Source organism: Osmerus mordax, chromosome 11, assembly GCF_038355195.1.
Source record: "Osmerus mordax isolate fOsmMor3 chromosome 11, fOsmMor3.pri, whole genome shotgun sequence".
NCBI classification, from domain to species: Eukaryota; Metazoa; Chordata; class Actinopteri; order Osmeriformes; family Osmeridae; genus Osmerus; species Osmerus mordax.
The window spans coordinates 241919-267158 of record NC_090060.1 but is presented as its reverse complement, the minus strand read 5'-3'; the positions used below and the strand labels follow the sequence as shown (position 1 = coordinate 267158).

Here is a 25240-nt window from a genome sequence, read left to right as displayed (position 1 = left end):
CTGGTACATCCGTCCTTCCCCTCCAGCGCCCAAAGAACTTCACCGACGACTTGGTGAGGTTGAGCACCGCACCAGAGGCCTTCGTGAAGTCTTGGAAGGTCTCCAAGGCTCGGATCAGGCTAGCGTCGCTCCCCAGCAGCAGAGTGGTGTCGTCTGCGTACTGAGTCATCTTGACCCGTAGGCCCCCGCTACCTGGTACCAGTATCCCATCAACACCGGGGTCGGCCCGAATGGCCGCCGCCAGGGGCTCCATATAAAGGATGAACAGCAGGGGTGAGAGCGGGCACCCTTGCCTAACCCCTGAGACCAAGTCAAACCTCTGTCCCAAGTGCCCATTGATAGAAACCGTGCACCCCACGGCCGAGTACAGAGTACTCAGCCACCCGATGAACACGTGCCCTATCCCTAGCCTCTCTAACACCTTAAACAAAAAACCTCTGTGGACCCTATCGAACGCCTTTGCCTGGTCGAGGCCGGCTACCATCAGAGGCAGCCCGCGGTCCCCGGCCCAGGCTATGACGTCCCGGAGCAGCTGGAGATTCCAGCGCGCGGACTGGCCCCCTACGCCACAGGTCTGGTCCTCGTGCACGACGCCCGGGAGTGCTGTGCGCAGCCGGTCCGCCAAGACCTTGGCCAACAGTTTGTAGTCCACGCACAGCATGGTCAATGGCCGCCAGTTCCCCAGGTCGGTGCCGTCCCCTCCCTTCGACAGGAGGGACAGCACCCCGTCGGCCATCGACCCTCCCAGGGTCGCCGTGCCGAGGACCTCGATGAGGACCTCGAGGACCGCCGGCCCGATCACATCCCAAAACTTGAGATAGAACTCGGCCGGCAGCCCATCGAGGCCCGGCACCTTCCGCCAGCCCATGCGCCTCAGTGCTCCCTCCAGCTCCCCAAGGGACAACGGCGCCTCCATGGCCGCCGCCACCTCTGGAGGCGCCCGCCGGGTCAACGCTCTAAGGAAGAATCAGAATCAGAATCAGAAAGGGATTTATTCGCCATGAAAGTTTGCACAGACAAGGAATTTGCTTTGGCAGGAAGGTGCATACAATAAACATATACCTAAAATTTAAATATGTGGACTAACTATACTAAGGGTACATAAACTAGCAGTACTAAGTGGGATAAATATAAGTTGCCGTAAATTACAATATAAAAATACAAAAATACAAATATTACAAAAAATACAAATGTACAAGATACCATGTTGTGGTGCAGTGCAAAAGCAGTGTGTTTTAAGCAATAAGTCATTTGAGTCAGTGTGGTCCCTTGGCCTTGTTGAAGAGGCCAACAGCGGAAGGGAAGAAACTCGCCATAACCCTCATCTACCTCCCTGGCACTAAACAAAACGCGGTAATAGTCGGTGGCGGCCTCCACCATACGGGCAGGCTCCGCTGCTACGTGGCCCTGGAGGTCCCTCACCCCCGCGAACACTGACCTCCTCTTCGCCGCTTTGACCGAGGCGAAGAAAGAGGCCGAGCACGTCTCATTCTCTTCCAAGAAATCCTGACGCGCCCTCAAGAGGTAGGCGCGAGCACGACGCTCGTGGATGACCCTCAAACGGACCTTGAGAGCGGCACACCGCTGCAAGTCGGGGGACCCTCCCAGGTTTCCCAAGGAATGCTCCAGCTCAAGTTGGTGCTGCAGCCGTGCGATCTCCGCCCTCAAAGCCTTCGCCTGCCTCCTGCAGTGCCCCTGGATAAAGTCCCTCAGTCGGCCCTTAACAGTCTCCCACCACTCGACCACCCCCGCGTAGAAGGGCTTAAGGCCCACGAGGCCCTGATAGAAGTGGGCCACGGAGTCGCAGAAATCCCGCTCCTCCAAGACCCCCAGGTTGAGGCGCCAGTACCCCCGGCCAAAGACCGGCACCCGGGCCCGCACCGTCAAGAGGACCCCATCATGGTCCGAGAAGAATACAGGGAGCACCCGGCCCGACACCGGTCCCAAAGACCGAGGCAAGAAAACGTAGTCTAAACGCTTCTGGACCCCACGGGAATTACGCCACATGGGCCCGTCCAAATGAGGGGCAGTGCGCCTCCCCCCATCCACCAAACTATGCCCGCTAAACAAAACCCTCCACGCTGCTACACTTACCTCACCCGTGCCCCCTAACTCCACATTGAAATCCCCCCCTACCACCAACACCCTGTTTGTTGCACAGTGAGGGGCCACACACTCCACCAACTCCCCCCTCGCCACCCTCCCCTGTGGCCCATACACGCAAATCACCCGCATTTTCATTTCCCCCACACAAATATCAGCCCCCATGGCCCTCCCCTGTGATATCATAAAAGACCCCTCCACCCGAACCCCACCGCCCCCAAACAAAATCCCCACCCCTGATGAGTGCACCCCCCCCACACTCCATACAGACCCCCCCCTTCCCCACTCCCGCGTAAACCCCACCACATCACCCCTGTCCCTTAAGTGCACCTCCTGTACAAAACACACAGTGAAATTCAAACCCCCCAAAAACGAAAAAACCGCCGCCCTCTTCACCCTGTCCCTCAATCCCCGCAAATTAAAAGTACAAACAGTGAAAGACATGATACATACATAAAAGAAAAAACCCCACCAAGACCCCAACCTATCAACCATACAAATCCTCCCCCACCCCACTCCCACTCCCCTCCCCCTCCTCCGTCTCCATCCTTTCCCCCCAGGAGGCCGGCACCGGGTTTGGCTCCCCCACCCCCTCCCCGCCCTCTATAAAACCCCACCTAACTCCACCGGGGTGTCGGGCATCGAACTGGGCAGAGTCCGCCCTTGCCCCCTCTCCCCGCTTCGTCTACCCTTCCTCCCCTTCCCCCTCTTACTCCCCGCCCCCCCTGCCACACCCTGTTTACCCTCAGCGAGCGCACTCGCCTTTCGGCGGGGGTTCCTCGACCCCCCCACCTCCCCCCCATCCACTCTGTCCAGGACCAGCTGCAGCTGCCCGAGCCCTGCCGGGCCCGCCCCGCCGCCTCCAGCCCTCACCATACCATCCACCGTGGATACCACCCGACCCTAGCCTCGACTTCCCAGAATCTAGGGCCACCTCCGCCTGCGCCGTCAACTCCTCCAACACCCGCGTCAGCTGCCGCAACCCGTCCACGGTGACGTCTTCCTCCGGAGAGGACGCGGTGACCTCTTCGTCCGCCGCCTCCCCCCTCTCCTCCGCCGTCTCTGGAATGACCAGGGCGTCAGGGGCCCCGCCCGGGGCACTAGGGGCGACGCCTGGGGTGACAGGGGCACCAGCCTCCCTTGCTGCGGCTCCCGCATAACTCCTCTCCCGGGCAGGGCATGACCTCATTAGGTGCCCCGCCGCACCACAGCGGTGGCAGGTCTTTGGCACGTGGCAGTTCCGTGCCACGTGCCCCTCCTCACCACACACACCGCAGCGGGGCCCCCCACATGTCACCTCCGTGTGCCCCACCCGGCGACACCTCCTGCAGCAAGGGGGCTGGCGAGCATAGAACAAGTAGCCCCTGTCACTCCCGATGGAAAAATAGGCCGGGGGGTGCTGTAGCCCGTCCATCCCCGCCCCGTCCTCACCCAGCAGCATCTGGAACTGGCACCGCCCCGTCCAGTACCCCAACGAGTCCAGGACGTACCGGGCCCCTGACTTCACGTCCCCATAGCGGCTGAGAAAAGCGGCCACCGCCTGATCCGGCACATTCCCATTATAGACATGGACCGTCACAACCCTAAAATTCTGGCGGTCAAGGTCCACCACCTCATATGACCCAAGGGGCGCCACTGCCCTCTGGGCCCGCACCAAACCCAGGACGGACGCTGCAATAGCCGCCGTCATCAGGGTCACATCGAACCCCCTCTCCTGTACGTTGTCCTGTAAACACAGGACCTCCGCCGGCGTCAGTTTTAAAATGGCGATCACCACCTGCCGGATGAACACCTCTCTCGACAGCCACGGCACGTCCGGGTCCCTCCATGAAAACCGGAGGGAGGCGCCACCCCCGCCGCCAGCCGGCCCTCCGCCACTGCCAAGCGCTCCGCCTCCCGACGCTCCTCCGCCCGGCGCTCCGCCTCCCGGCGCTCCTCCGCCAGGCGCTCCGCCTACTCCCGGTGCTCCGCCGCCAGCCGGCACTCCTCCGCCGCCAAGCGCTCCGCCGCCAGCCTGCACTCCTCCGCCGCCAAGCGCCCCGCCGCCATGCGCTCCGCCGCCAAGCGCTCCGCCGCCCGGCACTCCGCCTCCCGGCGCTCCTCCGCCCGGCGCTCCGCCTCCTCCCGGCGCTCCGCCGCCAGCCGGCACTCCTCCGCCGCCAAGCGCTCCGCCACCAGCCTGCACTCCTCCGCCGCCAAACGCTTCACCGCCAAGCGCTCCACCGCCAAGCGCTCCGCCGTCTCCCGGCGCTCCTCCACCAGGCGCTCCGCCGCCTCCCAGACCTCTGTCGCCGCCCGGACCTCCGGCCGCACTGGGGACTCCGCCTCCATCCCCGCCGCCACCAGATCTGCCAGCCTCCGGCCCCGGAGCATGGGAAACACCGTCCCCCCTGGCCTGCAGTCCGCCGGTCAGGGTCCTCCGCAGGATCCCCGCCGCGACCCCAGCCGCTCCCTCCGTGGTCGGGGCAAACCCTCCCACGGCACTCGGCCCAGCGGCCATCCCCCCTAAGCACGGTACCGGTGCCCCATACATCGCTCGACTCCCGGTACCGCCATCCCTCCCCGCCCCAGACTCACCGCCGCAGTTCCCGTCCGCCTCCACGATGCCGATGCCAGGTCCACCGCCTCCCGTAATACCGCCAGCCGCCACTGTCGCCTCAATGGCGCTCGATGTCTCGATAAGGCCGCGATGCAGCTTTTGATCTGAGCCAAAAGGCCGAGAAGCGATGAGGAGAGCGTGAGGGTTAAGGGTTCGTGTGGGCGAGGAGATTTACATGCGCAAGTTCCACGAAACACCCTGTGTTTTCCGTCCTTCCAGAGCCCGGATAGCTCAGTCGGCAGAGCATCAGACTTTTAATCTGAGGGTCCAGGGTTCAAGTCCCTGTTCGGGCGGCGTGCGTTCAAACCCTGTCGGAGCGGTCCACCTTTGACTCTCTCTCATATACCTCACTTTGAGGAAGCAATGGAAGCTTTTAATCTTGAGGGTCCAGCTTTCGAGTCCCTGCGTGAGCTGTGTGTTCAAACTACACAGCGTGACTTGGTGGCACGCCTTACTTTGAGACAAAGGACGCAAAAAGCCAGCTGTCACCAAGCTTTCGGCTGAACCTAAAGTTCCCTGACCGGGAATCGAACCCGGGCCGCAGCGGTGAAAGCGCCGAATCCTAGCCACTAGACCACCAGGGAGAGGCTTGAAAGACCGTTGCGTCAGCAAAGGCTTTCTTCTTTCGTATCTCAACTGGAGAGAGAATGGGGGATCGCATGCCTTCCTCTCTCGTTCACCCTTCGATAGCTCAGTTGGTAGAGCGGAGGACTGTAGGTCAAACGCGGTTAGAAATCCTTAGGTCGCTGGTTCAAATCCGGCTCGAAGGAGGCATGTTTTGGGGTCAAATATTGCCTATCCGACAGCAAGGCTACTCTACCGGCAGGGAAACCCGCCCCCATTTTAAAAGAGGTCTCAAAAAAGGTTTCCCTGACCGGGAATCGAACCCGGGCCGCGGCGGTGAGAGCGCCGAATCCTAGCCACTAGACCACCAGGGAGAGCTCTGCTTCCTCGGGCTCACTCTGCTCGCTCACTGTCAAAGATGAGGGCCAAGTTGCAAGGCTAAGCTTTCAAATGAACCTACCACCAGGGAGCGCTTGGCTTCCTCTTGCGCCAGAAAAGGCACCGCTGAGATTTGAACTCAGGATCTCCTGTTTATTAGACAGGCGCTTTGACCAACTAAGCCACGGCGCCTTGCTTGGCGCTCCACGACGGGCTCAGGCTGCTGTTTTCTCTTCGGTTAGGTGCTTTAAGGTTTTCAAACAAGAAAACACTCGTCCCTGGGTGGGCTCGAACCACCATCCTTTCGGTTAACAGCCGAACGCGCTAACCAATTGCGCCACAGAGACCCTGTCTCCACAGGACCAGGACTCGAAAAAATGGAAGGAAACGCTGGGAGACGTGGGACAAAACTCCCCATGATGAAGAGGAGGAGGAGCGGCCATACTAATAACTCTTCCTGTGATCTGTCAACGGGAGTTTGGGAAGCAAAGACAACGACTCTGGTGGGACTCCAACCCACAACCTTTGAATGGCTTTTCTTTGCCCTGCCTAGAAGTGGTGGCATGACTCACTTTGAGGGAAAGCAATCAGAGCTTGATTTTGCCAGTTCTGTAAAAGAGTGAGCTCTCACTGCGTCCGCAAGAAAGACGTCCTTTTCCCGATGGAGGGCCACACATAATCTCCGCTGACCCCGACGTGATTTGAACACGCAACCTTCTGATCTGGAGTCAGACGCGCTACCGTTGCGCCACGAGGCCCACGTGCATGCAAGGAGGCAACATTCTGACGTGGACTCTGATGTGCAAACGCTGTGCCGCAAAGTGCGCTCAGAGTACCAACTATGGCGTGAACGCCATCAGGATTGATGTTCCAAAGGACGTCGCCAAGCTTCTCCTGGGATTCAACGAGATTAGTGCCTGTGCAACACTACCTGAACGATTCCACAGAACAAGTCCCCAAAAACGCAATTCTAATTGCAACCTGACTGAGATCACGCAGACTCAGTCTCGTGACCCCTGCAGCTGTTCATTGAAACCAATCTCATAACAAGTTCAAAATCTAACTCCTTCATACGATCCATATTGTCCTTACTTGAACAAATCCATTGTCAAAGGTATTTGGACGGGTGCGTGTTCACTAATGCTGACGATTGGCGAAGTATTTCCATTCTTCAACGAGCAAACCCCGCTACACTTGCCAGGGATTCGCCATACGATCCTTAACCCTTGTGCTACCTTCGGGTCATTGTGACCCACCGTTGTGTTGCGATACCTATACATACCCCTTGTGCTACCTTCGGGTGGGTCACAATGCCTTTACCTAATAACAATAAAAATAAATATTATTTTTGCATTAACCCTGCCACGCCGTGTCGGTGCGACTCTTCCTAATACAAAAACGTAGATACGTAGGGGAGGAGTATATCACATAATATCAACAGTTAAAACTAGGACGAACACTCGCGCTGCCCTCAGGTCATTGTGACCCACTGCAGTGTCTGCGTTGTCAAAGTGTGTATATCACGTTATATCACTAGTTAACACTAGGTGGAGCTGTCTCCGGGTCATTGTGACCCAGCGCAGTGTCTGCGTTGTCAATTGTGAACCCGCCGCCTGCCCCAGAAGTTTATATATCAGGTTACATTTACATTTAGTCATTTAGCAGACGCTCTTATCCAGAGCGACTTACAGTAAGTACAGGGACATTCCCCCGAGGCAAGTAGGGTGAAGTGCCTTGCCCAAGGACACAACATCAGTTTGCATGACCGGGAATCGAACTGGCAACCTTCGGATTACTAGCCCGATTCCCTCACCGCTCAGCCACCTGACTCCCTTATATCACTAGTTAACACTAGGTGGAGCTGTCCGCGGGTCGTTGTGACCCACCGCAGTGTCTGCGTTGTCAATTACGGCGGTCGAATTAGGTAGGTGTCATTGTGCTCTCTCAACTTGACAATGTTTGATCCACGCCTCCAACCTCTCCCCTGAGTCTAATGACGCCTTTACGATTCGACAATCAGCGACCCCTCTCGGCGGTAGAATGAGTGTGACGTCTGGCGTCAGAGAAACCGCTATCGGACCCGTCTGCCAAGCGGCCGTGCGGCTGCGGCCCTTGGAATCAGATTGGCCACATTGACCTACATTAAATTGATAAGGTAGGAACGAAGGGAGACAGATGAAATCGACGCCTCTCTCCGACCTCGTCTCGTCCACTTTATTTATTTATTTTATTTTTTATTTATTTATATTTATTTTTTTGTCCAACCGCGCGCGCGCCGCCTTTTACGATTCGACGATTGGCGATCCCTCTCGGCGGGAGAATTGTCCTTGCGTCAGAGAACACCGCGGTCGGACCCTTCTGCCAAATTGCCGTGCAGGTCGGACGGCCTCGGCAAGCAGACGGGCCACGTGACGTCTGGCGTCAGAGAAACCGCGGCCGGACCTCTCTCACCACTTTGTTTTTATTTTATTTTTTTGGGTCCAACCAGAGAAACTGAGAAAACCGCGGCCAGACCTCTCTCACCACTTTGTTTTTTTGGTTTTTTTGGGTCCAACCAGAGAAACAGAGAAAACCGCGGCCGGACCTCTCTCACCACTTTATTTATTTCTTTCTTTTTTGTCCAACCAGAGAACCAGACAAAACCGCCGTCGGACCCTTATGCCAGATTGCAGGTTGGACGGCCTCGGCAAGCAGACGGGCCACGTGACGTCTGGCTTCAGAGAACACCGTGGTCGGACCCGTCTGCCAAGCGGCCGTGCGGCTGCGGCCCCTCGGAATCAGATTGGCCACATTGACCTACATTATATTGATAAGGTCGGAACGGCGGGAGACAAATGGTAACCGTGGTCGGACCCGTCTGCCGAGCGGCCGTGCGGCTGCGGCCCCTCGGAATCAGATTGGCCACATTGACCTAGATAAAATTGATAAGGTCGGAACGAAGGGAGACAGATGAAATCGACGCCTCTCTCCGACCTCGTCTCGTCCACTTTATTTATTTTATATTATTTTTTATTAATTTATTTATATGTATTTTTTTTGTCCAACCACGCGCGCGCGCGCCGCCTTTTACGATTCGACGATTGGCGATCCCTCTCGGCGGGAGAATTGTCCTTGCGTCAGACAACACCGCGGTCGGACCCTTCTGCCAAGTTGCCGTGCAGGTCGGACGGCCTCGGCAAGCAGACGGGCCACGTGATGTCTGGCGTCAGAGAAACCGCGGCCGGACCTCTCTCACCACTTTGTTTTTATTTTATTTTTGGGTCCAACCAGAGAAACAGAGAAAACCGCGGCCGGACCTCTCTCACCACTTTATTTATTTCTTTCTTTTTTGTCCAACCAGAGAACCAGACAAAACCGCCGTCGGACCCTTATGCCAGATTGCAGGTTGGACGGCCTCGGCAAGCAGACGGGCCACGTGACGTCTGGCTTCAGAGAACACCGTGGTCGGACCCGTCTGCCAAGCGGCCGTGCGGATCCGGCCCTCGGAATCAGATTGGCCACATTGACCTAGATTAATTTGATAAGGTCGGAACGGCGGGAGACAAATGGTAACCGTGGTCGGACCCGTCTGCCAAGCGGCCGTGCGGCCGCGGCCCTCGGAATCAGATTGGCCACATTGACCTACATTAAATTGATAAGGTAGGAACGAAGGGAGACAGATGAAATCGACGCCTCTCTCAGACCTCGTCTCGTCCACTTTATTTTTTTATTTTTTTATTTTTTATTTTTTTATTAATATTTCTTTTTTTGTCCAACCGCGCGCGCGCCGCCTTTTACGATTCGACGATTGGCGATCCCTCTCGGCGGGAGAATTGTCCTTGCGTCAGAGAACACCGCGGTCGGACCCTTCTGCCAAGCGGCCGTGCGGCTGCGGTCCTCGGAATCAGATTGGCCACATTGACCTACATTAAATTGATAAGGTCGGAACGGTGGGAGACAAATGGTAACCGCGGTCGGACCCGTGTGCCAAGCTGCCGTGCGGCTGCGGCCCTCGGAATCAGATTGGCCACATTGACCTAGATTTATTTGATAAGGTCGGAACGGCGGGAGACAAATGGTAACCGTGGTCGGACCCGTCTGCCAAGCGGCCGTGCGGCTGCGGCCCTCGGAATCAGATTGGCCACATTGACCTAGATTAATCGGACCCGACCTGCGGGTGTGCAGAAGACTGAACAACTCAGTCGAGTGCAGAAGAGGGCTTTGCTCAAGCCACAGCGCTGCTAACGCTACTACCAACACATGCACCACGATGTATAAGTCGTGGTGAAGCAAACTGACGTTGTGACAACTTTTTCATAATAAAAAATAAATAAAGTCAAACCTTTTATTTCTAGCCTTGTCTGCCTAGCCTATTAGTACACTCTCGTGCTGTATCCTAGTCTGCGCTGTGACTCACCATACCTAGTCAGTTACGCCACCCTCGTGCTGACAACCTTTCGTAATACAAAAATAGTCAAGTGAAACATTCTCCGTCGAAATAAAAATGAAATCGTATTTGCCCTGACCGTGAAGCGAACCCCGGCCACGGAGCTGAAAGCCCCACAGTCTTGCCACTAGACCACCAGGGAGATACTTGAGTATTGCCTTTCATTCCCAGGCTGTGGGTCACAACGACCCCAGAGACAGCGCGAAGGTGGCGTAATATACAACGTTGTGGGTCACAATGACCCGGAGACAGCGCGAAGAATAAGTTCAGGCTGCATAGACAATGAGGAGAGCGTGAGGGTTAAGAACGTTACGTGAGCTCCCGGATGTTCGATCAGCTTCGAGAAGAGATCGGGGGGCAAAGACTTGACAACTGGGTAGCGTAGCCGAGCGGTCCAAGGCGCTGGATTAAGGCTCCAGTCTCTCCGGAGGCGTGGGTTCAAATCCCACTGCTGCCACTTTTGTAGGGTGCTAACGCCGTCCCATTGCTTTGAAGTCAGTAAGTGGGTTTGAAAAAGTGAACTGTGGCTCGACATGTGCGATTGTATATGATTTTTTGGGACATCGTAGTTATAGTGGCAACTACAGTAGCAAAAAAATTTTCCTTGAAGTTGACGGGGTTCAATGCCCAGCCAATACAGACCGTGGAGAGGCATCTCGTCTCTTGTGACGGTCGATAGCATCACGATTAGGCCACGTGTTCCAAACTCCGCAGAAGTATAAACCAGGCTTAGGGCAATTTCTTACTAGTTGGACGTCAGTAGGTGGTGTGGAAAGGTGAACCGTCCCTCGAAATGCTGTGCGATCACGGAGGCTGTTGTGGGGATCGGTGGTTTAGCGGCAAGCATAGCTGCCTTCCAAGCAGATGACCAGGGTTCGATTCCTGGCCAATGCAGAACCTTGAGAGAGATTCAAATCATCTTTATTTCGCCATGTATACAGATACTAGGAATTTGATTTGGTATTCTCCATGCAGGCTATAGCATCACAAATAGAACAACAAGACAAAAAAGAAAAACAATACAAGGACAGATAGTACCAGTATGAACAAAATAATAAATACGAATGGAGGTAATGTTAAATAAAGCGCCGTAAAGTTCATTTCTAAGAGCTATTTAGGAGGGCTATTGTTAGATGTGTTTTATCTTGTGACTTTCAACCGCTTCCAGGCATTAAGAATGTCACCTGAGCTCCCGGACGAACGATCAGCATCGAGAAGAGCTCGGGGGAAACAACCTCACAACTGGGTAGCGTGGCCGAGCGGTCCAAGGCGCTGGATTTAGGCTCCAGTCTCTCCGGAGGCGTGGGTTCAAATCCCACCGCTGCCACTTTTGAAGGGTGCTAACGCCGTCACATTGCTTTGAAGTCAGTAAGTGGGTTTGAAAAAGTGAACTGTGGCTCGACATGTGCGATTGTATATGATTTTTTGGGGCATCGTAGTTATAGTGGCAACTACAGTGGCAACTTTTTTCCTTGAAGTTGACAGGGTTCAATCCCCAGCCAATACAGACCGTGGAGAGGTATCTCGTCTCTTGTGACGGTCGAACACATCACAATTAGGCCACGTGTTCCAAACTCTACAGAAGTGTAAACCAGGCTTAGGGCAATTTCTTACTAGTTGGACGTCAGTAGGTGGTGTGGAAAGGTGAACCGTCCCTCGAAATGCTGTGTGATCATGGAGGCTGTTGTGGGCATTGGTGGTATAGTGGCAAGCATAGCTGCCTTCCAAGCAGTTGACCCGGGTTCGATTCCCGGCCAATGCAGAACCTTGAGAGAGATGTGTTTTATCTTGTGACTTTCAACCGCTTCCAGGCATTAAGAATGTCACCTGAGCTCCCGGACGAACGATCAGCATCGAGAAGAGCTCGGGGGAAACAACCTCACAACTGGGTAGCGTGGCCGAGCGGTCCAAGGCGCTGGATTTAGGCTCCAGTCTCTCCGGAGGCGTGGGTTCAAATCCCACCGCTGCCACTTTTGTAGGGTGCTAACGCCGTCACATTGCTTTGAAGTCAGTAAGTGGGTTTGAAAAAGTGAACTGTGGCTCGACATGTGCGATAGTATATGATTTTTTGGGGCATCGTATTTATAGTGGCAACTACAGTGGCAACTTTTTTCCTTGAAGTTGACGGGGTTCAATCCCCAGCCAATACAGACCGTGGAAAGGCATCTCGTCTCTTGTGACGGTCGATAGCATCACGATTAGGCCACGTGTTCCAAACTCCGCAGAAGTATAAACCAGGCTTAGGGCAATTTCTTACTAGTTGGACGTCAGTAGGTGGTGTGGAAAGGTGAACCGTCCCTCGAAATGCTGTGCGATCACGGAGGCTGTTGTGGGCATCGGTGGTTTAGCGGCAAGCATAGCTGCCTTCCAAGCAGATGACCAGGGTTCGATTCCTGGCCAATGCAGAACCTTGAGAGAGATTCAAATCATCTTTATTTCGCCATGTATACAGATACTAGGAATTTGATTTGGTATTCTCCATGCAGGCTATAGCATCACAAATAGAACAACAAGACAAAAAAGAAAAACAATACAAGGACAGATAGTACCAGTATGAGCAAAATAATAAATAAGAATGGAGGTAATGTTAAATAAAGCGCCGTAAAGTTCATTTCTAAGAGCTATTTAGGAGGGCTATTGTTAGATGTGTTTTATCTTGTGACGTTCAACCGCTTCCAGGCATTAAGAATGTCACGTGAGCTCCTCGACGATCGATCAGCTTTGGGAAGAGCCCGGGGGCTAAGACCTGACAAAGTGGTAGCGTGGCCGAGCGGTCCAAGGCGCTGGATTTAGGCTCCAGTCTCTCCGGAGGCGTGGGTTCAAATCCCACCGCTGCCACTTTTGAAGGGTGCTAACGCCGTCACATTGCTTTGAAGTCAGTAAGTGGGTTTGAAAAAGTGAACTGTGGCTCGACATGTGCGATTGTATATGATTTTTTGGGGCATCGTAGTTATAGTGGCAACTACAGTGGCAACTTTTTTCCTTGAAGTTGACAGGGTTCAATCCCCAGCCAATACAGACCGTGGAGAGGTATCTCGTCTCTTGTGACGGTCGAACACATCACAATTAGGCCACGTGTTCCAAACTCTACAGAAGTGTAAACCAGGCTTAGGGCAATTTCTTACTAGTTGGACGTCAGTAGGTGGTGTGGAAAGGTGAACCGTCCCTCGAAATGCTGTGTGATCATGGAGGCTGTTGTGGGCATTGGTGGTATAGTGGCAAGCATAGCTGCCTTCCAAGCAGATGACCAGGGTTTGATTCCTGGCCAATGCAGAACCTTGAGAGAGATGTGTTTTATCTTGTGACTTTCAACCGCTTCTAGGCATTAAGAATGTCACGTGAGCTCCCGGACCATCGATCAGCTTCGAGAAGAGCTCGGGAGGCAAAGACCTGACAACTGGGTAGTGTGGCCGAGCGGTCCAAGGCGCTGGATTAAGGCTCCAGTCTCTCCGGAGGCGTGGGTTCAAATCCCACCACTGCCACTTTTGTAGGGTGCTAACGCCGTCCCATTGCTTTGAAGTCAGTAAGTGGGTTTGAAAAAGTGAACTGTGGCTCGACATGTGCGATTGTATATGATTTTTTGGGGCATCGTAGTTATAGTGGCAACTACAGTGGCAACTTTTTTCCTTGAAGTTGACGGGGTTCAATCCCCAGCCAATACAGACCGTGGAGAGGTATCTCGTCTCTTGTGACGGTCGAACACATCACAATTAGGCCACGTGTTCCAAACTCCGCAGAAGTGTAAACCAGGCTTAGGGCAATTTCTTACTAGTTGGACGTCAGTAGGTGGTGTGGAAAGGTGAACCGTCCCTCGAAATGCTGTGCGATCACGGAGGCTGTTGTGGGCATCGGTGGTTTAGCGGCAAGCATAGCTGCCTTCCAAGCAGATGACCAGGGTTCGATTCCTGGCCAATGCAGAACCTTGAGAGAGATTCAAATCATCTTTATTTCGCCATGTATACAGATACTAGGAATTTGATTTGGTATTCTCCATGCAGGCTATAGCATCACAAATAGAACAACAAGACAAAAAAGAAAAACAATACAAGGACAGATAGTACCAGTATGAGCAAAATAATAAATAAGAATGGAGGTAATGTTAAATAAAGCGCCGTAAAGTTCATTTCTAAGAGCTATTTAGGAGGGCTATTGTTAGATGTGTTTTATCTTGTGACGTTCAACCGCTTCCAGGCATTAAGAATGTCACGTGAGCTCCTCGACGATCGATCAGCTTTGGGAAGAGCCCTGGGGCTAAGACCTGACAAAGTGGTAGCGTGGCCGAGCGGTCCAAGGCGCTGGATTTAGGCTCCAGTCTCTCCGGAGGCGTGGGTTCAAATCCCACCGCTGCCACTTTTGAAGGGTGCTAACGCCGTCACATTGCTTTGAAGTCAGTAAGTGGGTTTGAAAAAGTGAACTGTGGCTCGACATGTGCGATTGTATATGATTTTTTGGGGCATCGTAGTTATAGTGGCAACTACAGTGGCAACTTTTTTCCTTGAAGTTGACAGGGTTCAATCCCCAGCCAATACAGACCGTGGAGAGGTATCTCGTCTCTTGTGACGGTCGAACACATCACAATTAGGCCACGTGTTCCAAACTCTACAGAAGTGTAAACCAGGCTTAGGGCAATTTCTTACTAGTTGGACGTCAGTAGGTGGTGTGGAAAGGTGAACCGTCCCTCGAAATGCTGTGTGATCATGGAGGCTGTTGTGGGCATTGGTGGTATAGTGGCAAGCATAGCTGCCTTCCAAGCAGTTGACCCGGGTTCGATTCCCGGCCAATGCAGAACCTTGAGAGAGATGTGTTTTATCTTGTGACTTTCAACCGCTTCCAGGCATTAAGAATGTCACCTGAGCTCCCGGACGAACGATCAGCATCGAGAAGAGCTCGGGGGAAACAACCTCACAACTGGGTAGCGTGGCCGAGCGGTCCAAGGCGCTGGATTTAGGCTCCAGTCTCTCCGGAGGCGTGGGTTCAAATCCCACCGCTGCCACTTTTGTAGGGTGCTAACGCCGTCACATTGCTTTGAAGTCAGTAAGTGGGTTTGAAAAAGTGAACTGTGGCTCGACATGTGCGATAGTATATGATTTTTTGGGGCATCGTATTTATAGTGGCAACTACAGTGGCAACTTTTTTCCTTGAAGTTGACGGGGTTCAATCCCCAGCCAATACAGACCGTGGAAAGGCATCTCGTCTCTTGTGACGGTCGATAGCATCACGATTAGGCCACGTGTTCCAAACTCCGCAGAAGTATAAACCAGGCTTAGGGCAATTTCTTACTAGTTGGACGTCAGTAGGTGGTGTGGAAAGGTGAACCGTCCCTCGAAATGCTGTGCGATCACGGAGGCTGTTGTGGGCATCGGTGGTTTAGCGGCAAGCATAGCTGCCTTCCAAGCAGATGACCAGGGTTTGATTCCTGGCCAATGCAGAACCTTGAGAGAGATTCAAATCATCTTTATTTCGCCATGTATACAGATACTAGGAATTTGATTTGGTATTCTCCATGCAGGCTATAGCATCACAAATAGAACAACAAGACAAAAAAGAAAAACAATACAAGGACAGATAGTACCAGTATGAGCAAAATAATAAATAAGAATGGAGGTAATGTTAAATAAAGCGCCGTAAAGTTCATTTCTAAGAGCTATTTAGGAGGGCTATTGTTAGATGTGTTTTATCTTGTGACGTTCAACCGCTTCCAGGCATTAAGAATGTCACGTGAGCTCCTCGACGATCGATCAGCTTTGGGAAGAGCCCTGGGGCTAAGACCTGACAAAGTGGTAGCGTGGCCGAGCGGTCCAAGGCGCTGGATTTAGGCTCCAGTCTCTCCGGAGGCGTGGGTTCAAATCCCACCGCTGCCACTTTTGAAGGGTGCTAACGCCGTCACATTGCTTTGAAGTCAGTAAGTGGGTTTGAAAAAGTGAACTGTGGCTCGACATGTGCGATAGTATATGATTTTTTGGGGCATCGTATTTATAGTGGCAACTACAGTGGCAACTTTTTTCCTTGAAGTTGACGGGGTTCAATCCCCAGCCAATACAGACCGTGGAGAGGCATCTCGTCTCTTGTGACGGTCGATAGCATCACGATTAGGCCACGTGTTCCAAACTCCGCAGAAGTATAAACCAGGCTTAGGGCAATTTCTTACTAGTTGGACGTCAGTAGGTGGTGTGGAAAGGTGAACCGTCCCTCGAAATGCTGTGCGATCACGGAGGCTGTTGTGGGCATCGGTGGTTTAGCGGCAAGCATAGCTGCCTTCCAAGCAGATGACCAGGGTTTGATTCCTGGCCAATGCAGAACCTTGAGAGAGATGTGTTTTATCTTGTGACTTTCAACCGCTTCTAGGCATTAAGAATGTCACGTGAGCTCCCGGACCATCGATCAGCTTCGAGAAGAGCTCGGGAGGCAAAGACCTGACAACTGGGTAGTGTGGCCGAGCGGTCCAAGGCGCTGGATTAAGGCTCCAGTCTCTCCGGAGGCGTGGGTTCAAATCCCACCACTGCCACTTTTGTAGGGTGCTAACGCCGTCCCATTGCTTTGAAGTCAGTAAGTGGGTTTGAAAAAGTGAACTGTGGCTCGACATGTGCGATTGTATATGATTTTTTGGGGCATCGTAGTTATAGTGGCAACTACAGTGGCAACTTTTTTCCTTGAAGTTGACGGGGTTCAATCCCCAGCCAATACAGACCGTGGAGAGGTATCTCGTCTCTTGTGACGGTCGAACACATCACAATTAGGCCACGTGTTCCAAACTCCGCAGAAGTGTAAACCAGGCTTAGGGCAATTTCTTACTAGTTGGACGTCAGTAGGTGGTGTGGAAAGGTGAACCGTCCCTCGAAATGCTGTGCGATCACGGAGGCTGTTGTGGGCATCGGTGGTTTAGCGGCAAGCATAGCTGCCTTCCAAGCAGATGACCAGGGTTCGATTCCTGGCCAATGCAGAACCTTGAGAGAGATTCAAATCATCTTTATTTCGCCATGTATACAGATACTAGGAATTTGATTTGGTATTCTCCATGCAGGCTATAGCATCACAAATAGAACAACAAGACAAAAAAGAAAAACAATACAAGGACAGATAGTACCAGTATGAGCAAAATAATAAATAAGAATGGAGGTAATGTTAAATAAAGCGCCGTAAAGTTCATTTCTAAGAGCTATTTAGGAGGGCTATTGTTAGATGTGTTTTATCTTGTGACGTTCAACCGCTTCCAGGCATTAAGAATGTCACGTGAGCTCCTCGACGATCGATCAGCTTTGGGAAGAGCCCTGGGGCTAAGACCTGACAAAGTGGTAGCGTGGCCGAGCGGTCCAAGGCGCTGGATTTAGGCTCCAGTCTCTCCGGAGGCGTGGGTTCAAATCCCACCGCTGCCACTTTTGAAGGGTGCTAACGCCGTCACATTGCTTTGAAGTCAGTAAGTGGGTTTGAAAAAGTGAACTGTGGCTCGACATGTGCGATTGTATATGATTTTTTGGGGCATCGTAGTTATAGTGGCAACTACAGTGGCAACTTTTTTCCTTGAAGTTGACAGGGTTCAATCCCCAGCCAATACAGACCGTGGAGAGGTATCTCGTCTCTTGTGACGGTCGAACACATCACAATTAGGCCACGTGTTCCAAACTCTACAGAAGTGTAAACCAGGCTTAGGGCAATTTCTTACTAGTTGGACGTCAGTAGGTGGTGTGGAAAGGTGAACCGTCCCTCGAAATGCTGTGTGATCATGGAGGCTGTTGTGGGCATTGGTGGTATAGTGGCAAGCATAGCTGCCTTCCAAGCAGTTGACCCGGGTTCGATTCCCGGCCAATGCAGAACCTTGAGAGAGATGTGTTTTATCTTGTGACTTTCAACCGCTTCCAGGCATTAAGAATGTCACCTGAGCTCCCGGACGAACGATCAGCATCGAGAAGAGCTCGGGGGAAACAACCTCACAACTGGGTAGCGTGGCCGAGCGGTCCAAGGCGCTGGATTTAGGCTCCAGTCTCTCCGGAGGCGTGGGTTCAAATCCCACCGCTGCCACTTTTGTAGGGTGCTAACGCCGTCACATTGCTTTGAAGTCAGTAAGTGGGTTTGAAAAAGTGAACTGTGGCTCGACATGTGCGATAGTATATGATTTTTTGGGGCATCGTATTTATAGTGGCAACTACAGTGGCAACTTTTTTCCTTGAAGTTGACGGGGTTCAATCCCCAGCCAATACAGACCGTGGAAAGGCATCTCGTCTCTTGTGACGGTCGATAGCATCACGATTAGGCCACGTGTTCCAAACTCCGCAGAAGTATAAACCAGGCTTAGGGCAATTTCTTACTAGTTGGACGTCAGTAGGTGGTGTGGAAAGGTGAACCGTCCCTCGAAATGCTGTGCGATCACGGAGGCTGTTGTGGGCATCGGTGGTTTAGCGGCAAGCATAGCTGCCTTCCAAGCAGATGACCAGGGTTCGATTCCTGGCCAATGCAGAACCTTGAGAGAGATTCAAATCATCTTTATTTCGCCATGTATACAGATACTAGGAATTTGATTTGGTATTCTCCATGCAGGCTATAGCATCACAAATAGAACAACAAGACAAAAAAGAAAAACAATACAAGGACAGATAGTACCAGTATGAGCAAAATAATAAATAAGAATGGAGGTAATGTTAAATAAAGCGCCGTAAAGTTCATTTCTAAGAGCTATTTAGGAGGGCTATTGTTAGATGTGTTTTATCTTGTGACGTTCAACCGCTTCCAGGCATTAAGAATGTCACGTGAGCTCCTCGACGATCGATCAGCTTTGGGAAGAGCCCTGGGGCTAAGACCTGACAAAGTGGTAGCGTGGCCGAGCGGTCCAAGGCGCTGGATTTAGGCTCCAGTCTCTCCGGAGGCGTGGGTTCAAATCCCACCGCTGCCACTTTTGAAGGGTGCTAACGCCGTCACATTGCTTTGAAGTCAGTAAGTGGGTTTGAAAAAGTGAACTGTGGCTCGACATGTGCGATAGTATATGATTTTTTGGGGCATCGTATTTATAGTGGCAACTACAGTGGCAACTTTTTTCCTTGAAGTTGACGGGGTTCAATCCCCAGCCAATACAGACCGTGGAGAGGCATCTCGTCTCTTGTGACGGTCGATAGCATCACGATTAGGCCACGTGTTCCAAACTCCGCAGAAGTATAAACCAGGCTTAGGGCAATTTCTTACTAGTTGGACGTCAGTAGGTGGTGTGGAAAGGTGAACCGTCCCTCGAAATGCTGTGCGATCACGGAGGCTGTTGTGGGCATCGGTGGTTTAGCGGCAAGCATAGCTGCCTTCCAAGCAGATGACCAGGGTTTGATTCCTGGCCAATGCAGAACCTTGAGAGAGATGTGTTTTATCTTGTGACTTTCAACCGCTTCTAGGCATTAAGAATGTCACGTGAGCTCCCGGACCATCGATCAGCTTCGAGAAGAGCTCGGGAGGCAAAGACCTGACAACTGGGTAGTGTGGCCGAGCGGTCCAAGGCGCTGGATTAAGGCTCCAGTCTCTCCGGAGGCGTGGGTTCAAATCCCACCACTGCCACTTTTGTAGGGTGCTAACGCCGTCCCATTGCTTTGAAGTCAGTAAGTGGGTTTGAAAAAGTGAACTGTGGCTCGACATGTGCGATTGTATATGATTTTTTGGGGCATCGTAGTTATAGTGGCAACTACAGTGGCAACTTTTTTCCTTGAAGTTGACGGGGTTCAATCCCCAGCCAATACAGACCGTGGAGAGGTATCTCGTCTCTTGTGACGGTCGAACACATCACAATTAGGCCACGTGTTCCAAACTCCGCAGAAGTGTAAACCAGGCTTAGGGCAATTTCTTACTAGTTGGACGTCAGTAGGTGGTGTGGAAAGGTGAACCGTCCCTCGAAATGCTGTGCGATCACGGAGGCTGTTGTGGGCATCGGTGGTTTAGCGGCAAGCATAGCTGCCTTCCAAGCAGATGACCAGGGTTCAATTCCTGGCCAATGCAGAACCTTGAGAGAGATTCAAATCATCTTTATTTCGCCATGTATACAGATACTAGGAATTTGATTTGGTATTCTCCATGCAGGCTATAGCATCACAAATAGAACAACAAGACAAAAAAGAAAAACAATACAAGGACAGATAGTACCAGTATGAGCAAAATAATAAATAAGAATGGAGGTAATGTTAAATAAAGCGCCGTAAAGTTCATTTCTAAGAGCTATTTAGGAGGGCTATTGTTAGATGTGTTTTATCTTGTGACGTTCAACCGCTTCCAGGCATTAAGAATGTCACGTGAGCTCCTCGACGATCGATCAGCTTTGGGAAGAGCCCTGGGGCTAAGACCTGACAAAGTGGTAGCGTGGCCGAGCGGTCCAAGGCGCTGGATTTAGGCTCCAGTCTCTCCGGAGGCGTGGGTTCAAATCCCACCGCTGCCACTTTTGAAGGGTGCTAACGCCGTCACATTGCTTTGAAGTCAGTAAGTGGGTTTGAAAAAGTGAACTGTGGCTCGACATGTGCGATTGTATATGATTTTTTGGGGCATCGTAGTTATAGTGGCAACTACAGTGGCAACTTTTTTCCTTGAAGTTGACAGGGTTCAATCCCCAGCCAATACAGACCGTGGAGAGGTATCTCGTCTCTTGTGACGGTCGAACACATCACAATTAGGCCACGTGTTCCAAACTCTACAGAAGTGTAAACCAGGCTTAGGGCAATTTCTTACTAGTTGGACGTCAGTAGGTGGTGTGGAAAGGTGAACCGTCCCTCGAAATGCTGTGTGATCATGGAGGCTGTTGTGGGCATTGGTGGTATAGTGGCAAGCATAGCTGCCTTCCAAGCAGTTGATCCGGGTTCGATTCCCGGCCAATGCAGAACCTTGAGAGAGATGTGTTTTATCTTGTGACTTTCAACCGCTTCCAGGCATTAAGAATGTCACCTGAGCTCCCGGACGAACGATCAGCATCGAGAAGAGCACGGGGGAAACAACCTCACAACTGGGTAGCGTGGCCGAGCGGTCCAAGGCGCTGGATTTAGGCTCCAGTCTCTCCGGAGGCGTGGGTTCAAATCCCACCGCTGCCACTTTTGTAGGGTGCTAACGCCGTCACATTGCTTTGAAGTCAGTAAGTGGGTTTGAAAAAGTGAACTGTGGCTCGACATGTGCGATAGTATATGATTTTTTGGGGCATCGTATTTATAGTGGCAACTACAGTGGCAACTTTTTTCCTTGAAGTTGACGGGGTTCAATCCCCAGCCAATACAGACCGTGGAAAGGCATCTCGTCTCTTGTGACGGTCGATAGCATCACGATTAGGCCACGTGTTCCAAACTCCGCAGAAGTATAAACCAGGCTTAGGGCAATTTCTTACTAGTTGGACGTCAGTAGGTGGTGTGGAAAGGTGAACCGTCCCTCGAAATGCTGTGCGATCACGGAGGCTGTTGTGGGCATCGGTGGTTTAGCGGCAAGCATAGCTGCCTTCCAAGCAGATGACCAGGGTTCGATTCCTGGCCAATGCAGAACCTTGAGAGAGATTCAAATCATCTTTATTTCGCCATGTATACAGATACTAGGAATTTGATTTGGTATTCTCCATGCAGGCTATAGCATCACAAATAGAACAACAAGACAAAAAAGAAAAACAATACAAGGACAGATAGTACCAGTATGAGCAAAATAATAAATAAGAATGGAGGTAATGTTAAATAAAGCGCCGTAAAGTTCATTTCTAAGAGCTATTTAGGAGGGCTATTGTTAGATGTGTTTTATCTTGTGACGTTCAACCGCTTCCAGGCATTAAGAATGTCACGTGAGCTCCTCGACGATCGATCAGCTTTGGGAAGAGCCCTGGGGCTAAGACCTGACAAAGTGGTAGCGTGGCCGAGCGGTCCAAGGCGCTGGATTTAGGCTCCAGTCTCTCCGGAGGCGTGGGTTCAAATCCCACCGCTGCCACTTTTGAAGGGTGCTAACGCCGTCACATTGCTTTGAAGTCAGTAAGTGGGTTTGAAAAAGTGAACTGTGGCTCGACATGTGCGATAGTATATGATTTTTTGGGGCATCGTATTTATAGTGGCAACTACAGTGGCAACTTTTTTCCTTGAAGTTGACGGGGTTCAATCCCCAGCCAATACAGACCGTGGAGAGGCATCTCGTCTCTTGTGACGGTCGATAGCATCACGATTAGGCCACGTGTTCCAAACTCCGCAGAAGTATAAACCAGGCTTAGGGCAATTTCTTACTAGTTGGACGTCAGTAGGTGGTGTGGAAAGGTGAACCGTCCCTCGAAATGCTGTGCGATCACGGAGGCTGTTGTGGGCATCGGTGGTTTAGCGGCAAGCATAGCTGCCTTCCAAGCAGATGACCAGGGTTTGATTCCTGGCCAATGCAGAACCTTGAGAGAGATGTGTTTTATCTTGTGACTTTCAACCGCTTCTAGGCATTAAGAATGTCACGTGAGCTCCCGGACCATCGATCAGCTTCGAGAAGAGCTCGGGAGGCAAAGACCTGACAACTGGGTAGTGTGGCCGAGCGGTCCAAGGCGCTGGATTAAGGCTCCAGTCTCTCCGGAGGCGTGGGTTCAAATCCCACCACTGCCACTTTTGTAGGGTGCTAACGCCGTCCCATTGCTTTGAAGTCAGTAAGTGGGTTTGAAAAAGTGAACTGTGGCTCGACATGTGCGATTGTATATGATTTTTTGGGGCATCGTAGTTATAGTGGCAACTACAGTGGCAACTTTTTTCCTTGAAGTTGACGGGGTTCAATCCCCAGCCAATACAGACCGTGGAGAGGTATCTCGTCTCTTGTGACGGTCGAACACATCACAATTAGGCCACGTGTTCCAAACTCCGCAGAAGTGTAAACCAGGCTTAGGGCAATTTCTTACTAGTTGGACGTCAGTAGGTGGTGTGGAAAGGTGAACCGTCCCTCGAAATGCTGTGCGATCACGGAGGCTGTTGTGGGCATCGGTGGTTTAGCGGCAAGCATAGCTGCCTTCCAAGCAGATGACCAGGGTTCGATTCCTGGCCAATGCAGAACCTTGAGAGAGATTCAAATCATCTTTATTTCGCCATGTATACAGATACTAGGAATTTGATTTGGTATTCTCCATGCAGGCTATAGCATCACAAATAGAACAACAAGACAAAAAAGAAAAACAATACAAGGACAGATAGTACCAGTATGAGCAAAATAATAAATAAGAATGGAGGTAATGTTAAATAAAGCGCCGTAAAGTTCATTTCTAAGAGCTATTTAGGAGGGCTATTGTTAGATGTGTTTTATCTTGTGACGTTCAACCGCTTCCAGGCATTAAGAATGTCACGTGAGCTCCTCGACGATCGATCAGCTTTGGGAAGAGCCCTGGGGCTAAGACCTGACAAAGTGGTAGCGTGGCCGAGCGGTCCAAGGCGCTGGATTTAGGCTCCAGTCTCTCCGGAGGCGTGGGTTCAAATCCCACCGCTGCCACTTTTGAAGGGTGCTAACGCCGTCACATTGCTTTGAAGTCAGTAAGTGGGTTTGAAAAAGTGAACTGTGGCTCGACATGTGCGATTGTATATGATTTTTTGGGGCATCGTAGTTATAGTGGCAACTACAGTGGCAACTTTTTTCCTTGAAGTTGACAGGGTTCAATCCCCAGCCAATACAGACCGTGGAGAGGTATCTCGTCTCTTGTGACGGTCGAACACATCACAATTAGGCCACGTGTTCCAAACTCTACAGAAGTGTAAACCAGGCTTAGGGCAATTTCTTACTAGTTGGACGTCAGTAGGTGGTGTGGAAAGGTGAACCGTCCCTCGAAATGCTGTGTGATCATGGAGGCTGTTGTGGGCATTGGTGGTATAGTGGCAAGCATAGCTGCCTTCCAAGCAGTTGACCCGGGTTCGATTCCCGGCCAATGCAGAACCTTGAGAGAGATGTGTTTTATCTTGTGACTTTCAACCGCTTCCAGGCATTAAGAATGTCACCTGAGCTCCCGGACGAACGATCAGCATCGAGAAGAGCTCGGGGGAAACAACCTCACAACTGGGTAGCGTGGCCGAGCGGTCCAAGGCGCTGGATTTAGGCTCCAGTCTCTCCGGAGGCGTGGGTTCAAATCCCACCGCTGCCACTTTTGTAGGGTGCTAACGCCGTCACATTGCTTTGAAGTCAGTAAGTGGGTTTGAAAAAGTGAACTGTGGCTCGACATGTGCGATAGTATATGATTTTTTGGGGCATCGTATTTATAGTGGCAACTACAGTGGCAACTTTTTTCCTTGAAGTTGACGGGGTTCAATCCCCAGCCAATACAGACCGTGGAAAGGCATCTCGTCTCTTGTGACGGTCGATAGCATCACGATTAGGCCACGTGTTCCAAACTCCGCAGAAGTATAAACCAGGCTTAGGGCAATTTCTTACTAGTTGGACGTCAGTAGGTGGTGTGGAAAGGTGAACCGTCCCTCGAAATGCTGTGCGATCACGGAGGCTGTTGTGGGCATCGGTGGTTTAGCGGCAAGCATAGCTGCCTTCCAAGCAGATGACCAGGGTTCGATTCCTGGCCAATGCAGAACCTTGAGAGAGATTCAAATCATCTTTATTTCGCCATGTATACAGATACTAGGAATTTGATTTGGTATTCTCCATGCAGGCTATAGCATCACAAATAGAACAACAAGACAAAAAAGAAAAACAATACAAGGACAGATAGTACCAGTATGAGCAAAATAATAAATAAGAATGGAGGTAATGTTAAATAAAGCGCCGTAAAGTTCATTTCTAAGAGCTATTTAGGAGGGCTATTGTTAGATGTGTTTTATCTTGTGACGTTCAACCGCTTCCAGGCATTAAGAATGTCACGTGAGCTCCTCGACGATCGATCAGCTTTGGGAAGAGCCCTGGGGCTAAGACCTGACAAAGTGGTAGCGTGGCCGAGCGGTCCAAGGCGCTGGATTTAGGCTCCAGTCTCTCCGGAGGCATGGGTTCAAATCCCACCGCTGCCACTTTTGAAGGGTGCTAACGCCGTCACATTGCTTTGAAGTCAGTAAGTGGGTTTGAAAAAGTGAACTGTGGCTCGACATGTGCGATTGTATATGATTTTTTGGGGCATCGTAGTTATAGTGGCAACTACAGTGGCAACTTTTTTCCTTGAAGTTGACAGGGTTCAATCCCCAGCCAATACAGACCGTGGAGAGGTATCTCGTCTCTTGTGACGGTCGAACACATCACAATTAGGCCACGTG

General features: G+C 51.7%; 29 non-coding genes across 29 annotated transcripts; 26 read left to right on the top strand and 3 right to left on the bottom strand.

Annotated features, from left to right (window-relative positions):
- The first annotated feature begins 4922 nt into the window (after nt 1-4922).
- On the top strand, nt 4923-4995 carry trnak-uuu (transfer RNA lysine (anticodon UUU)). Its single transcript has one exon. It is a non-coding gene; the product is annotated as a tRNA-Lys (tRNA).
- A 767-nt stretch (nt 4996-5762) lies between these two features.
- Nucleotides 5763-5836, bottom strand: trnai-aau (transfer RNA isoleucine (anticodon AAU)). Its single transcript has one exon. It is a non-coding gene; the product is annotated as a tRNA-Ile (tRNA).
- Nucleotides 5837-5917: 81 nt separating this feature from the next.
- trnan-guu (transfer RNA asparagine (anticodon GUU)) lies at nt 5918-5991 on the bottom strand. The gene has a single exon. It is a non-coding gene; the product is annotated as a tRNA-Asn (tRNA).
- Nucleotides 5992-6330: 339 nt separating this feature from the next.
- On the bottom strand, nt 6331-6402 carry trnaw-cca (transfer RNA tryptophan (anticodon CCA)). The gene has a single exon. It is a non-coding gene; the product is annotated as a tRNA-Trp (tRNA).
- A 4043-nt stretch (nt 6403-10445) lies between these two features.
- trnal-aag (transfer RNA leucine (anticodon AAG)) lies at nt 10446-10527 on the top strand. The gene has a single exon. It is a non-coding gene; the product is annotated as a tRNA-Leu (tRNA).
- Nucleotides 10528-11315: 788 nt separating this feature from the next.
- trnal-uag (transfer RNA leucine (anticodon UAG)) lies at nt 11316-11397 on the top strand. Its single transcript has one exon. It is a non-coding gene; the product is annotated as a tRNA-Leu (tRNA).
- A 363-nt stretch (nt 11398-11760) lies between these two features.
- trnag-ucc (transfer RNA glycine (anticodon UCC)) lies at nt 11761-11832 on the top strand. The gene has a single exon. It is a non-coding gene; the product is annotated as a tRNA-Gly (tRNA).
- A 126-nt stretch (nt 11833-11958) lies between these two features.
- On the top strand, nt 11959-12040 carry trnal-uag (transfer RNA leucine (anticodon UAG)). Its single transcript has one exon. It is a non-coding gene; the product is annotated as a tRNA-Leu (tRNA).
- A 786-nt stretch (nt 12041-12826) lies between these two features.
- On the top strand, nt 12827-12908 carry trnal-uag (transfer RNA leucine (anticodon UAG)). Its single transcript has one exon. It is a non-coding gene; the product is annotated as a tRNA-Leu (tRNA).
- A 562-nt stretch (nt 12909-13470) lies between these two features.
- trnal-aag (transfer RNA leucine (anticodon AAG)) lies at nt 13471-13552 on the top strand. The gene has a single exon. It is a non-coding gene; the product is annotated as a tRNA-Leu (tRNA).
- Nucleotides 13553-14338: 786 nt separating this feature from the next.
- On the top strand, nt 14339-14420 carry trnal-uag (transfer RNA leucine (anticodon UAG)). The gene has a single exon. It is a non-coding gene; the product is annotated as a tRNA-Leu (tRNA).
- Nucleotides 14421-14783: 363 nt separating this feature from the next.
- trnag-ucc (transfer RNA glycine (anticodon UCC)) lies at nt 14784-14855 on the top strand. The gene has a single exon. It is a non-coding gene; the product is annotated as a tRNA-Gly (tRNA).
- A 126-nt stretch (nt 14856-14981) lies between these two features.
- On the top strand, nt 14982-15063 carry trnal-uag (transfer RNA leucine (anticodon UAG)). Its single transcript has one exon. It is a non-coding gene; the product is annotated as a tRNA-Leu (tRNA).
- Nucleotides 15064-15849: 786 nt separating this feature from the next.
- On the top strand, nt 15850-15931 carry trnal-uag (transfer RNA leucine (anticodon UAG)). Its single transcript has one exon. It is a non-coding gene; the product is annotated as a tRNA-Leu (tRNA).
- Nucleotides 15932-16493: 562 nt separating this feature from the next.
- On the top strand, nt 16494-16575 carry trnal-aag (transfer RNA leucine (anticodon AAG)). Its single transcript has one exon. It is a non-coding gene; the product is annotated as a tRNA-Leu (tRNA).
- Nucleotides 16576-17361: 786 nt separating this feature from the next.
- On the top strand, nt 17362-17443 carry trnal-uag (transfer RNA leucine (anticodon UAG)). The gene has a single exon. It is a non-coding gene; the product is annotated as a tRNA-Leu (tRNA).
- Nucleotides 17444-17806: 363 nt separating this feature from the next.
- On the top strand, nt 17807-17878 carry trnag-ucc (transfer RNA glycine (anticodon UCC)). The gene has a single exon. It is a non-coding gene; the product is annotated as a tRNA-Gly (tRNA).
- Nucleotides 17879-18004: 126 nt separating this feature from the next.
- trnal-uag (transfer RNA leucine (anticodon UAG)) lies at nt 18005-18086 on the top strand. The gene has a single exon. It is a non-coding gene; the product is annotated as a tRNA-Leu (tRNA).
- Nucleotides 18087-18872: 786 nt separating this feature from the next.
- On the top strand, nt 18873-18954 carry trnal-uag (transfer RNA leucine (anticodon UAG)). The gene has a single exon. It is a non-coding gene; the product is annotated as a tRNA-Leu (tRNA).
- Nucleotides 18955-19516: 562 nt separating this feature from the next.
- Nucleotides 19517-19598, top strand: trnal-aag (transfer RNA leucine (anticodon AAG)). The gene has a single exon. It is a non-coding gene; the product is annotated as a tRNA-Leu (tRNA).
- Nucleotides 19599-20384: 786 nt separating this feature from the next.
- On the top strand, nt 20385-20466 carry trnal-uag (transfer RNA leucine (anticodon UAG)). The gene has a single exon. It is a non-coding gene; the product is annotated as a tRNA-Leu (tRNA).
- A 363-nt stretch (nt 20467-20829) lies between these two features.
- trnag-ucc (transfer RNA glycine (anticodon UCC)) lies at nt 20830-20901 on the top strand. Its single transcript has one exon. It is a non-coding gene; the product is annotated as a tRNA-Gly (tRNA).
- A 126-nt stretch (nt 20902-21027) lies between these two features.
- Nucleotides 21028-21109, top strand: trnal-uag (transfer RNA leucine (anticodon UAG)). Its single transcript has one exon. It is a non-coding gene; the product is annotated as a tRNA-Leu (tRNA).
- Nucleotides 21110-21895: 786 nt separating this feature from the next.
- On the top strand, nt 21896-21977 carry trnal-uag (transfer RNA leucine (anticodon UAG)). The gene has a single exon. It is a non-coding gene; the product is annotated as a tRNA-Leu (tRNA).
- A 562-nt stretch (nt 21978-22539) lies between these two features.
- On the top strand, nt 22540-22621 carry trnal-aag (transfer RNA leucine (anticodon AAG)). Its single transcript has one exon. It is a non-coding gene; the product is annotated as a tRNA-Leu (tRNA).
- A 786-nt stretch (nt 22622-23407) lies between these two features.
- trnal-uag (transfer RNA leucine (anticodon UAG)) lies at nt 23408-23489 on the top strand. The gene has a single exon. It is a non-coding gene; the product is annotated as a tRNA-Leu (tRNA).
- Nucleotides 23490-23852: 363 nt separating this feature from the next.
- On the top strand, nt 23853-23924 carry trnag-ucc (transfer RNA glycine (anticodon UCC)). The gene has a single exon. It is a non-coding gene; the product is annotated as a tRNA-Gly (tRNA).
- Nucleotides 23925-24050: 126 nt separating this feature from the next.
- On the top strand, nt 24051-24132 carry trnal-uag (transfer RNA leucine (anticodon UAG)). Its single transcript has one exon. It is a non-coding gene; the product is annotated as a tRNA-Leu (tRNA).
- Nucleotides 24133-24918: 786 nt separating this feature from the next.
- On the top strand, nt 24919-25000 carry trnal-uag (transfer RNA leucine (anticodon UAG)). The gene has a single exon. It is a non-coding gene; the product is annotated as a tRNA-Leu (tRNA).
- The last annotated feature ends 240 nt before the right edge of the window (nt 25001-25240 follow it).